Source organism: Solea senegalensis, linkage group LG10, assembly GCF_019176455.1.
Source record: "Solea senegalensis isolate Sse05_10M linkage group LG10, IFAPA_SoseM_1, whole genome shotgun sequence".
NCBI classification, from domain to species: domain Eukaryota; kingdom Metazoa; phylum Chordata; class Actinopteri; order Pleuronectiformes; family Soleidae; genus Solea; species Solea senegalensis.
In genome coordinates this window covers 10,224,581-10,238,594 of record NC_058030.1, presented here as the reverse complement: position 1 = coordinate 10,238,594, position 14,014 = coordinate 10,224,581, and the positions used below count along the sequence as shown (strand labels likewise).

Sequence of the window (14,014 nt, the reverse complement as noted above, 5' to 3'; positions counted from 1 at the left end):
CTGAGGTCTGATATCAAATAGTTCCATAATTTCCCGCTTGTTCCCCGGAGCTTGTTCCTTTTTCTGTGTCTCCCCTCTTCTTTTACCTCGTCGTGTCCTCTTTTATTTTTAAATCCTAAGAGAAACGGCAAGGTGAGTTCAGTTTTGCCATTAAAAAGAAGTTTTTCTGTTTATTGTGTTATGAAGAATTGATCCGGTAGAATCTTTCTTTAGCTTCTTTTAGAATGTGCCTTTAAAATCATTTCATTGTCGTACCAGAATTCTCTTGATTTTGCATTTGATTTGTGAACATGTATGTAAGATACTGGATCAAATGACATTTAGCAAATGTAAAATGAATCTTCTGCTCTGTACTTTCATATTAGAAGTAGATTGAAAGGTCACATCGTAAAACATTTCCGGTAAAGTCGGTCGATCTAAGCTGCAAAAGAATAAAACTAAACAAATGCAACAACATGCATTTACAACCATTTAAGTGATTTTATTTATTTTTTTTACAATTTGTAATGTTTTAAAAACCTGTCACAAAAGATTTCAAAGTATTTAAAGTAATCATTTATTCCTTAGGGATCGGCTTCATTTAGTAGATTTTTAATATATGAATCTTTATAAGCTTTATAAAATAATGACGCTAATGGTTGCAAACATTTAATTATGTCAGCCTTGTAGTATTTTCTATTTATACTTGCACATGCATCTATAATTTGTTTAGTAAATTTGTTATATTAAACTTTGGAAAGTCGATATAAACTTCACATGAAAGTACAATTTTCCACAAACCTCAAATTACAGTATGAATGTCCACTCAGTGAGCAAACATATTTTTGCAAGAGTTGTAAATGTGTTATCTTAATAATAATAAATAGATGGTGTTTATGCTTTAATTCCATATTTATGTGTGTATTAAAATTCTTTTTAATTTTTTAATTTTATATCTATATATTATGAATTCCCATTTATACCTTACAGTTAGTAAGAAGATGCATATATTTTACTGAAACTAAAGTGTGTAATTAAATTAAAAACACATCTGTTTATTTTCCTATTAAAAACCCATTATTTAGTTTTTTTTCTCTTATACTTGTTTATATTAAATTAAATTGTATGTTTTTATGAAATAAACTAAAAGAAAAAAATATAGATGATCTGGTTTCAAATGCATTCAGTTGTGTATTTTTTAATAAATGCTCAGTTGTAATATCTACATCAACACTTGCAGGATTATCTTTTGCTGTCCATGTGATTAATATTAATAAAATAGTCAGTCTTGGGAGAGATAACCACAGGTTGTTCTGATTATGAGCATTATTTTACAAAGATGATAAAAGATATCTATCATATTTCGGCCTATTATTGGCTTGCTGTTTGCAGGATTATGTAAGATCATCCCATTTTACAGTACTTTTACCTCCTCAGCTGATGCAATGGTGGAACAGCATGGCAGGGACATTAGGTGAAAAAACTGCCCCTTTATTTTCTTCCCTGTCAGCATATAATCATTTGGGACATCATCATCGCCTGAGTTATCTGGAACATCAATGCTGCGCATGTCTTGAATCCACCATTTTGTGATCAGAACCTTATTGTCCATGCCCCCATTTTATAAACTTGAATATGCTTTAAAGCTGGAACCGTAAAAACAACATTTGCAGATCAATTGTGTTTGGATAGGAGTTTTTATTTACTGTAATATTATTAGATTACACAGTACAGATCATTGATCGACAGTCAAGTCAGTACACCCTTTGTTTTTTTAAAGAGGAGCGCATTTCCAGTTCAAGCTGTGCTGCACCTTGCCTGTCTGTGTGTGTGTGTGTGTGTGTGTGTGTGTCAAACAGACAGCAGAAAGTAGTGGTCACAGTCGACTGCCTGAGGTTACTGCTGGGGTCAAAGTTCGGGTTGTGTTAATAAGACGGCATGTGCTCCCCTGGGACCTCACTCCCATGAGGAATAACCCCCTAATCGGCATTAGTTAATGTGTTAGTAATCTTTACCTTCTTAAAGCAAACAGCTATGGGAAACTCAATGGGCCTGCTTGGCCTCCTGTGTAACACTTTTGACCTAGGGGTCATGGCCTTTGTTCTCCGCTCGATGGGGTGTGCCCTCAAAGGTCTTGGGTGTAATAGAGAAGTTGTTTAGACACGTGCAGGGCTTAAGCAAGACCACCTCATAGACTCCTGCTCCTCGAGTCTATAAAGACGTGCAGAGTTACATTCTGTGGCTATCTTGAATAAGTCCATAAGAATATCTTTGCGTTTTCGAAGTCTGTTGATGTTGTGGCTGCTGACCAAGCACAGAACCACCCCTCTATTACCTCACAGACACCCTGATGCGTCCTTGATGTTTGCAAATGACTAAGTACTAAGTATTGCCTTGTCTCTGTGGATCTTCCTGCCCACTGCACACACACTCGCATCCCTCCAGCTCTCACTGCTCACTGCTTCCTATATGATATAGGGAAAAACAGCAGGTGTACACAGCCATGTGACCTCGACCTGTCCACTCACCCAAACCTCTAAGAGTAGACAGTGTTTATTTTTAAATAAGAGAGCATATTGTTTGTGTTCTTGTGCCTGCAGCAGACCACAGCTCATACCATATGTGAGGCTCGATCAGTGTGAAACTTTTACAGTTAACACTTTTGTGAATCTAGTTGTTATTTCACGTGTCATGGATGCCTGTGTGTAGCATTTCATATTGCTGCACAATTGTACAATTGTACATTCATTTTTTTGAATCAGTGTTTGTTTCCATGTGTAATGTTCCTGATTTGCTTCTTCTAAGAAATATTCATCTGAAACATGATCACAAAATCAGAACTTAAAGTTTTTTAACGTTAGAGTGCAAGTATTCATTTTTAGATGAATAGTGAAATGATGTTCATGACATGGCGTCGCCTGCCATTTTGTTTCGCATTGTATTATCAATAGGCCTGATTGACCGATTCTGTGTCACACAGATGAAGCCGCCTCGAAACAAGCTGTAGCACTCCTCTTACTTCTGTTCATTATGACAATCAAGGAGCATTCAAATTCATCTCAAAATTATATATATATAAAAAAAACATTTATATTTTATATACTAATATTTATTTGATCATTCCGTAAAAAAAAGGAAGCCTCTTGAGTAAGTGAGTAAAACATTTTAAGGTGCAAAAACAGCATTAGTTCATGCATTTTGTAGGTTTTTCAAATCTGTAATAGTTATGAATTGATTTTAAAAACATCATAAATAATCTGGTCCACAGCAACAGAGTGGTTACAGTTGGCAGGCGACTCAAAACTAAAACTAAAGTGAACTTTAGTCCATGCAAAGTGCAGTCTGCGCACACTGAGCACAAACGCAGAAAGGAAACGGCTATTTAATTCTTGGAGGTCCAACATAATCTGTTTTATTATTCAAGTTATTCCCAAATAAGGTCTCTAAATATATACACATGACAGCTTTATACATTGCAGCCATAATGAAGTCATGGGTCTCTCAATTGGCTAAAACACATGGCGAGATGTGACGTGCAGCTGCACTCCTCCTCGATACTATAGCTCATGCCAGTGCAGACACCTAAACTAAGCTGGCGTCGATCGTATTCAGGGGAGAGCGAGAGCAAACAATCCGGGCTCGTGTAAATAATGCTCACATGCGTCTTTGACTCCCCGCACATCTGTATTTTTTAAGTTCAGATAGGAGAAAAGTTTCTGCGGAGAGTGGAGCCGCTGTGCTGCTGTGCTTATGAAGAGAACCGGCGAGGAACAGGGTGGTGGCCGTGCTATGAAAGCAGTAGCAACCATGTTAGACAGATCTACGTGAGCCTGAGCCTCAGCGCCGTCCAAAACCAACAGAATGTTTTCACAGAGTAAAAGTAAGAAAAGTTGAACCCCCACCTTTTTTTTCCCTCATTGTGTCTGCAAGGCATGTGGTCCCCTCTTGCCCTCTTTAATTCTCAGCAGTTTTAAAGCAGAAATGCAATTAAAATAGTTCCTTAGTAACAGACACACTTTACATATCCCCTTCCTCCTTTTATTTCCTCAGAGAGCTCCTGTAGATCAAGGCAGAGGGGGAAAAAAAAAAAAAAGTTAAAGCCACGACTCACAAGCTCTGCATTTGCAGTTTTTTTTCAGAACCAGAGCCAAAAGAGGCAGGAAGTTGTTTTACAATAGCGTTACAGTAATCTTCCACAAATGGAAAAAGCCAAATGCTGATCGCCGAGTAGAGAAGGTGGCAGAACGGAGGCAGAAAGAGAGAGGGAGGGACAGCAGGGAAAGAGAGAAAGAGAGCTAGCGTGTGTGTGTGTGTGTGTGTGAGAGAGGGACAGACGTTACTGTAGAGAATAATCAATACATCTAAAATGGTGGAAACAGCCGTTGTGTAATGTTCACGTCCCTATTTCACTCTCGATGACTCCTTGTGCAAATCAGTGCATACTGTAGTTTAGACCATTATATTTCCTTGTTCGTGCGAGGACAAATCGGCTCCCCCCCCTTCTCTGAACTCTTAAACGTTCTTCACCGGGCATGTGGCAGCTGTTTTTTCTCAAAGAGAAGCAACAAAGTCTCACCCAAAAATGCTTATTAGCGCTTTGACTTAATGCCAGAATTGCTTCAAGGGTTCTGCTTCAGCGTTCACTTTGCTTTGTGACAGTGAGTCGGGGGGGCCCGAGGAAGATGGTCCTGACCATGCCGTCCATTCATAAGCTTATTTATTTTCTTGTGTGTGTGTGTGTGTGTGTGTGTGTGTGTGTCCATTCTGCACAATCACTCAAGTCACTGTGGCATGCTAAAGAGTTAATGCACTCCCTGAGTGTGTGCTTCTCTCCCTGCGCTTTGAAGACAAGCACCAAGAACCCACTGTCGTCAGCGATGAGGTTAATAATTCAACCGGCTCTCAGAAGTGTTGTATATTTCACAGATCCTTCAACCATACCGTCCACTCTGAGGGACCGTCTCTTTTCACTCGCTCTTCTTTTCACTCGTCTATACTGTATAGTATAGCAGAGGTACTGTATGGTGTGTTCCAGTATGGTGTGTGAGTGTGTGCACTGCGTCTGCGCACATGCGGGGGGGAGTGGACTTCTGTGTCATTCTTCCTCCTTCCAGGCCCGCCCACATTTAGTGCTTTCCACCCTCCCACTCTCCCTCTCTTACCCTCTGTGTCTCAGTCTCCCACTCGTCTTATGCTCCCTCCCTCTCTCCCGTCTCCAGTGCAAATACAGTTCCTTGCCGTGTTGGACATGTGATGAAAAAGTGACTGGTTCGCGCGCTCCAACGCACCTCCTATTTCATCATCAGTGGAGCTTTTCTCCCCTTCACTGTGCACCCGCTGTCTCCTCCCCCCACACCCACCCCTCTCTCTTCTTTTTCTCTCTGTTTCGGTTGCTCCCTTCTTTCTGCTCCAGCCACACGCAAGAGGGAGACTTAAGCTCTGCATGGGGAAAAAAACAAAAAGTCTGCTGCTATTTCTACAGTCAGGGCCTCCCCACAGCCCGCCCTTCCATAGACGGAGCTTTTTTTTCACTCACTACTAGCTGGATTTTAACCCTCTGCTTCCAACAAGCTGCACAGCAGCTCTGCAGAACCTGGCAACAAGTTGCTCATTAGTTGCCTTTTCTCACTTTTGATGTTGATTTTTGCATCGCTTTTGGATTTTAGCCCTTTTTCTTTTGTACTTCTGCATTTCGTTTTGTAAAAATGTGCCTCGGTGTTTGTGTTTTTTTTCCGCGCCGTTGGGTTTCTCGTAGTATTTATTTTGGTTCTCCGATTTTGGAATCGAAATTTGCGAAGGTGGTGTTTCGCCACGTGATGGGCCTTGTTCCACCTGGAGGGCCCGGGCGCCATTTCTGATGGGTAACCTGCTTGTGGTGGGCTTGTGGTCTGGTTGACCACGATGGATGACGGAAGTAGTGCATGCACTGACCAGTATCCGAGCCTGGTTCACATCTGTGTCTTAAAGAAATATCCTTCATCAGTAACAGCGACTGGGTGTGAAGTATCGTGTCTCCTTCGTCTTACTCTGTGTGTCTCCTTATTTCCTTCCCATGTCCTCTCTCTGTCTCTGAGTCACTCACTCACCCTTGTACTCTCACATTTACACCGACTCGCTCTCCTAACGGGGCAAAGAGTGGTGTGCTGAGCCGAGTTCTTTCTGGGACAGGTGCCAACTGCAAACAAAAGACATTTTAAAGGGAGAGAAAAGGTAGCATGCACAGAATCAGAAATTGTTGCGATGAAGTGTCAAAGAATAGCCATGACTGTTGTGTCTCGACATAAGTGCTTTGTGCCGTTATTCCACGTTTATGTCTTAAAACCAATGTAGTGGCCAGGGCTGTTTTTAAAGCATGGGTTTGAATACTTTGCCACACTTATTCCTGTGAAGGCATTTCATTTGGGAAGAGGGAGGGAGTAATGTGGGAGAGTAGCATATAGAATGCTGAATTATTCATGTGCCCAGCAGAGGCTGTGACTGGACTAGTTGTGCTATTTGCATGCATCAGACATGCTGTTTGTCTGTTGGCTAACATTCCTCATTCAAAGACTTGTTAACTAGCAGACGGGCTAAGCTGGAGCCTTGCAGACAGCCTCATGGCCTCCTATTGTTCCAGGCCTCACCAGGCCTGGACCCAGCTGGTGGCAGACGGGAACGCACAGACCTGATCTTGGGGTCTGGGACTGTGGCTGGAAGGGGGAGTGAGCCTGGAGCTGAGATTGAGGCTGGGACTCGGGCTGAAGCTGAAGGGGGCTGAGGCATGGCTGTGAACGGGACGGGTCAGTGGATCTTGTAAGACGCATCAAACGGGATCTTGCAGCAGGGAGAGCTGCAGAGTTTTTGCCATCTTTGTTCTGAAATATTGGTGAGTAACATCAGCTTTTATACAGTGTGTGTGTGTGCGCGCTTTTGTGGTTTTCGAGGGAAGTTTGTCCGCGTGTTTACATTTTAGGCTTTTAGCGTTTAACAAGCATCCTCTACAATTAAACTTTTGATGAACTTGTTTTTTTTTTGTTTTTTTTTGTTTAACAAAGTTTCCTTTTTCCTCAGTGTGCAGAATATAATCTATTATGAGAAGCCATAGTTTTCCCAGCTCTCAGTGAACTTAATTCTAATTAACAAAAATCAATTGTACTTTGATTTCCGCAGGATTTTTACACTCCATGGTAATCAGTGTATGAGTGGAAGGTATTTCAGGTTATGAGGGTGATGCAGTGTGGGATTAGTGTGCACTATAGTATATAGAGAGAAACATGTGAGGTGCTGGCCATGTTGATCTGTTGAATATTCTCTAAAGTGGAATTAAATAAGCCTGGTGCATTTCTTTAAGACAAAAAAAATCAGTTTGCCTTTATGTATCCACAGTTAGTGTTCACGTCTATTCCCCTCCGTGTATGTGTATCTTTCTTCTTTGAATGTAGAACGTCACGAAACGTATTCTTTGCGTTTTGAAGACAAAGTGTCGCGTAAATTAAATTGATGCATATAAAATGCTATTGTTTTCATTCTAAGAACAAACCTGAATGAGCCTGATCCCTCTGCAAGTAGCCAAATAATGAAATAATAAAGCTTTAAAAATGTACTAATTCAAGTCTTTGCTGGAAAATTCTGGTCGTATTAGCAGGTTGTATTAGTGTGTAATAAAGACAACCCTGAGTCTATTCTATTACATATTTTTTATATTATTGCCTTTGATGTATATATAGTACTGTTTTCATATATATACATATTAAGTCATTTATAAATAAGCGCGTTCATCGTGGGCCTGGTTTGTGGCTTGGTTTTCTGGCATGTTAGGCTGCTTATCAGAGCTTCTCCTCTAACTTGTTTGAAGGGTTAAACCAAACTGATGTTTTGTTATAGGGAGATTTGTAGATTCATATCTGGGACAGAATATTAGAGCATAATCTCTACTTGAGTAATAGTGGACACAGGATTTTGGCTGGCAGAGAATCACACACTACTCCACCCTTAAGGCCTTTTTGGCAGCGAATGGCAGAGGTCCAGGGAAAAGTTACGTGGTTACGTGTTGAGGGGCAGATGGCAGGGTGGCGAGGCTTTGCAGTCATTTTTATTACACACACACACACACACACACACATGAACAAGTACATAAACAAATGTGCATAACTGTGTGTATGATGAACATTTTTTTCTTTAGGTAGAACGTCACATATTGATTCTTTTTCACAGTATGAAGGATAGTGTTTTATGTCCTTGTTGTTTTTTTTTACTTTCAATACATGTTCTTGGCTTCTTGAAATGGTTTTGTATTTTGTATTTTTTGTTAGTTTCCTTTTAATAGATTCCATTTTTGTCATTTTAGTAATCGAGCCATTAAGCTTTAATTATAAGTAGAGCTTACGGAAAATATACGCTTTATGCAGAACGTTACCAAAGTTACCAAACGTACGAACTTGACCGTGGCCTTGAACTTGGCTGTGAATTTCTGGATTTATTTTATTTTATTTTATTTTAAAAAAAATGATGAAATCGTACCTGTAAAGATTTTAAAACCTTCGTCTGACAACACCAAGAAAATGGGCCACAGTGAAAATACTGTAAATCACACTTTGTGTATAGCTGTGCTTACACACAGTGCTCATAGGAGTTATAATTAATTATGACAGTATATTATAGTACAAGCTTTTAAAATATTTGACTTTGCTTTACCTTACCCTTAATGTCCCCTGTTTAATTTGTGTTAGATTTATTTGATATACACTGAGCAAAAAGATAGCTATTAAATGTTGAAGTAAATTATTCGGGTTTTTTTTGTAAGAAATAAATAATATTTTTTAAAACGTTTAGATTGTGACATAAATGTACTTGACGGTAATTCTCCAAGTACGTCTATAATACAGTAAAATACACTAAAATATAAACAAAATGATAGTATGACATCTTTGTCTATTTAATAGCAGATGCAGAGAAAAGTGTGTGTGTGTGTGTGTGTGTGTGTATGTGTGTGCGCACACGTACACCCATGTGTTTGCAATTAAAGAATTGCAAGTAAACAATTATAATATATTGATATTGATTGATATATTATATTGCTATCATTTAGTTACCTGTCAGAGCAAAATCCACAACTCTGGCAATCATCTTATTGTCACTGGTTGACTTTTGATGGGTCAGAAACATTTCATGCATATACTGCTTTGTCTGTTGATTTCAAACTACAATTCTCAGAATTTGTTAATATTTAATTTGTGACAACTGTAAAAAAATAAAAAATAAATAAATAAATATTCAATTGATTTTTAATTGATTTATTCCAAATAACACTAGATAGGAATTGAGTCTCACTTATTGGCAGCCTAAAGCATCAGCATGTGTTTGAGTTAAGTATGTTTAATATTAAAAAATGTATATATACATTTCAAACAGAAAATAAACAGATGGGAACAGCACAGTGTTAGGTTGGAATATTATTACATGGATCTAAATGGAAAACAATGTTCTGATAAATGTCTGCTGCTGTAGATTTGGATTATTGTCGTGTGTGAAGTCTGAACGTCTCTGGATCTCAGTGTTTCTACCAGACAGTGTTGAGTATGCGGTTTATATGTGATGTGCCAGGACTTTAGCGTTTTCTTACTAGTGCAACACATAGTGAAAACGAGCCGCTCACCAACACGACCCAGCTTTGAGCCACCACTACACTGCTTCATTTGTTGTGGATAACTTGGTATTTAGGATTATGTGATTTTGTTTCATTTATGAGCTTGCTGTGATGTTGTGAATTTTCTTCCAATTTCCTCCTAATATGATATCCAGATTGGACTGGGGGAACGAAAGCCAAGTGAGCGCTCGTTGTAAATATATTTTTCTGCCATAATAATGAAGCCTCTCTTTTTTTCTTTTTTCTTTTTTTCATTTCCCCCACAAAAATGGTCTCAGCTTTGCTGTTTTTTAAGTACAGTAAAACTGAGAAACCCAGGGTAATGAAAATGATAGTATGGCTCAGCCTTCTGGAGGACTGACAGGGTTTTGGGGAGTTGATTGACATACGGTGCTGCCTGTCGTAAGAATGTAAGATGATATTGGTTCATGCATTATGTTTTTCATATATTCAATCTATGGTGAGTAGATGCAGTGTGTATACATTTTACAATGTATGTATGTATGGTGTTTTGAATGAATGAATGAATGAATGAATATTCTGTGGACGTCAACTCTTAACGTTAACGCTTTTTTTGGTTAACGTTCAAGTGCAGTAAAACAAAAATATGCACTTGACGTGCTGGTTGCAAAGACGTTTATATGTAGCTCCGCCCATTACTTAGGTTCATTGTTCAGTGAGGACGAGCAGGTCACTGCTTGTAAAGAGCCTTCTTCGTCAGCCCAGCCCAACTTGTGTCAGCCACTGCGACATCTGCCTCAGGGTTGTCAGTTGTCAGTCAGTGGAGAAACCTGCTCAAACTGCTGGAGGGCATATGACAATCCAGTCTGATCAAATCTCTATGGTAGAAACTTGCCAGGCTCCCTCACGGTCATCCTGCGTGTCTATCTGCAGAGTCCAGACTGGCTACTACAGGTTGTTGAACCCTCACACAGGACCGGCAGTACAGTAAGAAATCTGCAAGGCCTTAAAACGAGGAGGGAGACTTAAACTCTAAAGGCTCCAACCCCGGGAACGATACACGCGCATACTTTCAGGGCTGTGTTTGTGCAAACGCCAAACTTAGTGCACAAAACTTTCACAGCTCAATGAGAGAAATAATGACAGGCGCACACATATGCTGATGCACTCACACGTCAACGCTCGGCGAAGTGCTCGAGCATTCGTCTCTCGCCATACATTGAAGCCATTAGTGCATCGCCCCGTTGACGAGTGAGTATTGGAGACCATTTTATTCTCCCTGTGTTAATCAGAATGTCAGCTGGGAGTGTCACATGTAATTTATCCACAAAACCACAGCAACTCCACAGAGGCAGTGAGCACAGTCATAATGACATAATGTTGGACTGGGTGAGAGTTTCAGAGGTGACAGATGATGTTGATTTTCCTCCAGTGTACCTCCCCCTTTTTTCCTCTAAATGGTTGCTTTACATCATGGACCCTTTGAGGTCAAGGTGGTTTTTTTTGTGCTTTTTTTCCCCTCAAGTTAATTTACCCATAAACGGGTTTCTTATACACTTAATGTACATTTATTGTCGAAAACTGAGCATTTAAACAGGTTTCTCAAAAAAAAAAACACCCGGAATCATAATAATAAAATGCATTGCTTTCTTTCCTTGTAACTGCTCAATGTTAAAGATGTCGGTGTGTTTTAGAGAGTCTGCAGCTTCACATGTGCCTGTCTCTCAGCACACATCGTCAGGACAGATACTTGTTTTATGTACCTGCCAGGCAAAGTGATATTCCAGATCATATTGTGCTGCACCCACTCATCTTTTCTCTTCCAACTCTCATATATTTCTCCAGCTTTTGGCCTCCGCTGTCGCCAAAGGCAATTTGGTCCGAGAAAAACTGCAGAATCTGCAAAATTGTTCTACTTGGAGGCAAAGTTGGAAGTGCTGAAAGGCCTTGCCTGCAACTCCTTCACTATCAAAATACTGTAAAACCTCATTTTACCTCCACTTCATCACTTTCTTACATTTGTCAACCCTGAGCTGAATTAAGTTGTGTTTGTGTAGTGATAAGAATAATTGCACTGGCTTTGACGTGTCTTTGTGTTGTTCAGTTCACTGAATACAATCGGCTTTAATGCAGTGTTCTGTCGCACTAGTTTCCACTTTATGCTGCAGCAGTCCAGGTTCATGTTATACGTTTTCCCTGGCTTACTCACACTGCAAAGATAGAGTGCCCAGATTTTTAAACTCAAAACTGACACACTACCTAACAATGTGCGTGTGTGTGTGTGTGTGCGCTCTAATATACTGTTGACCATCCCCTATGCACACACTCTTTTGCGTCATCAACATGTATATACATTATATATATATGTATATGTATATACAACACTGGCACACAGAGGGCACTGAGTGCATCGCTCGAACATGATTCTCCCTCCACAGGCTGGAGGAGTTCGGTTACTCATAAGCCCATAAACATGTCTTGGCAGCAGGCCAAGGCACCGCACTGTAATTACAAACATTAGAAACAATATAGAACAGACCTATCCCTGGCAAGGTCTGTGTCCTGCGCTGCAATTAGTGTCCTTGCACAGAATGATCACCCTTCAGCAGCCACTACTGTGCTGAGTGGAGGCCTTTAATTGGCAGTGTCCTCCTTGGTTGTAGGGCTAGAGGGCAATGCAAACATCTTTCATTGTCTCTGTCGCCCTCTTTATTTTTCTGCAATCTTTAGACGTGACTAACTACCTCCGACGTTTGTCCCCCGTACCCCCGTGTGGTGGTGGCGGAGGTGTACGTGAACAACGTGGGCACACAGTATGTGGATGAGCTGCCTCTTCCATTCGCTGTGCGCCGCCTGTGCATACCCTCATGTGTGAATGTGAACATACTGTTCCACATGTGCAGAGAATCTTATTATGCTCACAAGAGTACATGCATATTCGCCACTTCGCCCACGCGCGTGACACTGCAGGCTCTCGGTAATACAGTTTGCTAAAATGTGTGCATGTATGCCGTGTGTGGGTGCTACTGGGCAAGGCCAAGACCACGGCAGAGCTTGTGTGTTGGTGTTGGGTGAGCATGCGGCAGTGAGATTTTGGCTGGTGTACAGGCCAGCAGAGAGGGTGCGGCGTGTTACATGTTCCACTAATGAGTTTCCTTGGCCAGGCAAGACTGTGGGGCGAGCTTATTAGTAAACAGGCTATAGAGAGGAGACCCTATAGCCCTCTGCTGCTGCTGCTGCTGCTGCTGCTGCTGCTGGCTCTCCAACTGATCATTCTCTGTTTCTGGTTCTCTCTGTTGTTGCACTTCTTTTGTCTCTGTCGTTAATTGTCTCCCCCTTCGATTCTCACCCTCTGTTCCCCCCCCTCGTCTCTCTCTCCCTTTTGTAGGCAGTGAAATGGGCTTTGACTTAAGCCACAGGCACAGACATTTTGGTCAACAAGTGGAATCATGGACAGACAGACTGGCGATCGCATCAGCGTCGTGAGTAAGATGAACTACTGCAAATTTGATGTGTTTTTTTTATAGAACGACGCATTTAATTCAGTGAAATCAAGGCTGTGATTAGATGCTGTGTACGTTACTCCTCTGTCTACATCTATTTTATTCCTCTTCGTGGGAATTTTTAACATGAGCCTGCATTAGATTAAGTCATAATGGCTGGATATGTGCCTTTATCCCATTCGAAATGCCAAGTGGTCCCAGTGGCTTGTTAGTGCAGTCGATTAAAAAACACAAAAACAAACATAATCTGTAGAGCATGTGCACAGAAAACACACAGGATATAATCTTAATTATCCACTAGGAATAGAAATTCTTGATTCTCTGTGCTGGGGCCTGGATCTGCTAGAAAATGGCTTCCACTCTTTGCCTCCCAGCTCTCAGGTCCCCGTCGCCATTTTGTGTATCACTGCCAAAGAAGTCAGGTAGCAGTATGAGGAGGACAGAGTAAAGTGAGAGAGAAAAAAGGTGGGTGTAACTAGATGGTGGGTTAAAGGGAAATTTAAAACAAGCAGAAAGGGTTTTGTACAATTTGAAGAAGAAGTGGCTCTCAATTAAATAGGATGGAATAATTCATTTTCAGTTTTTAATGATTTGACTGACAGCCTTCAAACATCTTCTGCCCCACTGGACCCTTCCCAGCTCCTCTTCACAAAGAGCTGACCTTGGGTGGATGCCATAAACTTTTCTTTTCCAGTGGGATAAATGTGTTGGCATATCCCACAGCTGCACCACCCCCTTCTACTACCCAGACTCCCCAGCCCACTTAGAAATACTGTAGAAATACAACCTGCCTGCTTGTAGTACATTAAAGCCAGGGTGCATGGGCAAAGTTTTGACCTCTGCAAAACTAAGTCACATAATTATCGAAAGCAGGGGTGTCAAATGTGCGGCCCGTGGGCCAGAACCGGACCACCAGAGGGTGCAATCCGGCCTGCTGGATGAATTC

General features: G+C 40.9%; 1 long non-coding RNA gene across 7 annotated transcripts in view; it reads left to right on the top strand.

Moving 5' to 3' along the window:
- The window catches only part of LOC122776048, a 32,503-nt gene that overhangs the window by 11,544 nt on the left and 6,945 nt on the right, over positions 1 to 14,014 (top strand). For 4 of the 7 annotated variants that reach the window (XR_006361160.1, XR_006361158.1, XR_006361159.1 and 1 more), the window contains one exon: positions 12,954 to 13,051. This is a non-coding gene — a long non-coding RNA (uncharacterized LOC122776048). Of the gene's footprint in view, positions 1 to 5,190; positions 6,845 to 9,853; positions 11,544 to 12,953; positions 13,052 to 14,014 lie in introns of those variants that run through there. The other 3 variants (XR_006361161.1, XR_006361156.1, XR_006361162.1) reach the window with 3 other exon arrangements.